We start from the raw sequence: 2,785 nt of genomic DNA on the forward strand, positions 1-2,785 counted from the left end.
GATCGTTTCCTCCTTTGATGCCCAGCCACCGTCAGCCTGGTTCTAATTAGCAGCCGGCACGTAACACAAAGGCGAGTTCTAGAAATACGCAGTTTCCACAAGCAGCCTGCTCCCCTCTCATTATGTTAATAATGAAGCAATTCCCCGTGGTACCTTGGGATGGCGTATCTGATAAGCAGCGGCAGCATGACTGCGTGTTCCAGACATTCGTGCTGCATAAACAGAGCAAGCGGAGGCGGAAACAGCTCCGACACAGCCTTCACACGCATACAAATTGGTGGCAACTGCCATCTAAAGGCCCGATGTGTCCGTTCGGCACACTGCTCTCGCTCAAACATCCAAGACTAACGTGTTGCCTGAATGGGATCCGGATTCGATGATCCCCTCTGCACCTGAGGCATGAGGACAGCAGAAGCCAGAAAGCTGGCTTCCATGTCCCTCGACCTACTTCAGGGACCCTAGTGCTGTCGAGTGCTTTGGAGGGCAGCAGCCCCTGGTCCCTCTTCGAACCCACACACAGGGTGCTGGTCTGAACCGGCGTTTACATTTACGGAGTACTGCGGGCTGTAGCAGGTGCCAAATGAAACATCAGTCTTTTTTTTTTTTTAAGTTTATTTATTTTGAGAGAGAGAGAGAGAAACAAAGTGTGAGTCAGGGAGGGGCAGAGAGAGGGGGGGAGGAGAGAGAGCATTCCAAGCAGACTCCACCCTGTCGGCACAGAGCCAGATGCTAGGTTCCAACTCCCAAACCGTGAGATCATGATAGCCACTATCAAGAGTCGGAACGCTGAACGGACTGAGCCACCCAGGTGCCCCAACACATCCGTCACTGTACTTCACCTCAGTGATGGCCAAGATTCCTTCTCAAGGCCGAAGACCCACTTATAGGTGAAAACGCTGTCGTGGGCCCTAAGGGAGAAAAGATCCCTTTTTAGCACTTATTGATTTTAAAAATATACAATGAAAAACTCAATTCAGCAACTCTGAGTAAATGTGCATCTTATTGTCAAAACGGTCTTTACATATATTTGAAAATCTTTATACGTCTATTTTTGAAGCTTATTATTATGAAATAAATGTTTGTGTTTCCCCTCGCCCCAGAAAATTCATATGTTGAAACCCTCTTTCCCCAGGATGAAGGTATTAGGAGGTGAGGCCTTTGGGGTGATTAGGGCGTGAGGGTGGGGCCCCCATGAATGGGGTTATTACCTGAAAAAAAAGAGACCCCACAGAGCTCCCTAGCCCTTGCCACCTTGTTAGGACAGGAGAGGTGTGCAATATGCAACCCGGAAGAGGAAGCTTACCAGAACCCCATCGTGCTGATACTGATCTTGGACTTCCAGCATCCCAAATATAAGAAATACATTTCTGTTGTTTATGGGCACCCAGCCTATGTACTTTGTTATAGCTGCGAAAACAGACTGAGGCACTTACTTATCCACTCCGCAGACAACAGATCCAAGGATCTCTTGCAATATTTCCTTAGCCATTGCTCCGAGGAGTTCTCAGTCCATAACTTAGGAATCACTACTGTAGAGGAGGCAAAAGAGAAAGCGGCCTTGTTTTTGCCCTAAAGATCTTAACATTTTTAAAACTACTAGAGGAAAGAGTTTCAAGTGAAGCCTATAGCGGATCAGAGGGAGAGAGTAGACGTAAGCCTAGAAGAGGCCATAGCAGTGGGGGTGGAGAGAGAGAAAACAGAATGGGTAAGACAGTAAAGGGGGAGACCCTGGAGATGTCGGTGACCACCTGAATGCAAGAGAGAGAGTCTCACACAGACACCATGGTTCCTGGCTCCTCTATGGGCTAAATAATGGAGCCGTTCACCAAAACAGGGCTGGAGGAGTGGGTCTCAATGTCTCCCTGGGCATCTCTGCCTCTGGGCTCTCCCTCCTCACAAATGAGACAATATCCTGAGTGCTCTTGCAGCCACAGTGGAAGACCCACTTCACGATCACCGAATGAGTCCATTTCAACTCCCTTCTGTTTACACCCAGGGAATCACAGCATATCACAGAATCCGGGAAGGAAACCTCTTCCTGTGAAGCCTCCTGTCAAAGATAATTTGGATATGCACATTCAAGCCAGGGACTGCCCCATTCTCTGATTTCTAGCAAGGCCAATGTCTTATTTGTACCTGAAGAACGACAAAGCCTTCTCTCCAAGTACTTTGCTTTACTGTTTGCTCCGTTGCTTAGAGGCTGAAGAAAAGAGGGCCGGGGAGATGATCATAACGCCAGAATATCAGCTTGCAAACTCCACTGGCTGTCCCAGACATAAATAATTGTATACATACATATTTTAATGGAACAGCATTTGTGGTGCTCTTAACTCCTGCCAGGCGCTGGGCTACATGGGTTTACATTCACTTCCTCCTTGGAGAAACCTTCAGGACCATCCAGTGTAGAATTACCCCACCTCTCCCAACTTACTCTTCACGCATCTATGAGTTTTATTTTCTTCATACTACTGCTCACTCTCTGTAATGACCTCACGTCCTGACTCCTTTATGTATCATATGCGGCTACCCTCCAGTTGGTAACCACGGTAACCAAAGGCAGAATTTGTTGGCTCATTAACCCCTCTATTCCCAGCGCCTAGAAAAGTGCCTGGCACCCCATAGGCACCTTCTTTCTTCATCTATCTAATGAATGATTCCATTTAAACTTTGTCACAACAAATGGGGTACTAACTTGACTTTACCGAATGTGGACACTGAAGCTAAGAAAGATGTAAAAAAAAAAAAAAAAAAAACCTTGACCAAATTTACACGGCTACTAAGGGGT

General features: G+C 47.1%; 1 long non-coding RNA gene across 2 annotated transcripts; it reads right to left on the minus strand.

Moving 5' to 3' along the window:
- Positions 1 to 750: 750 nt before the first annotated feature.
- On the minus strand, positions 751 to 2,449 carry LOC125168850 (uncharacterized). Of its 2 annotated transcripts, XR_007153319.1 has the most exons (5): positions 2,296 to 2,449; positions 2,137 to 2,200; positions 1,749 to 2,050; positions 1,434 to 1,529; positions 751 to 908 (listed from the first exon to the last, which is right to left on the minus strand). It is a non-coding gene; the product is annotated as an uncharacterized LOC125168850 (long non-coding RNA). The 2 variants fall into 2 exon arrangements; XR_007153318.1 differs by having other exon boundaries at positions 2,137 to 2,449.
- Between the last annotated feature and the right edge of the window lie 336 nt (positions 2,450 to 2,785).

This window comes from Prionailurus viverrinus, chromosome B3 (genome assembly GCF_022837055.1).
Source record: "Prionailurus viverrinus isolate Anna chromosome B3, UM_Priviv_1.0, whole genome shotgun sequence".
NCBI lineage: Eukaryota > Metazoa > Chordata > Mammalia > Carnivora > Felidae > Prionailurus > Prionailurus viverrinus.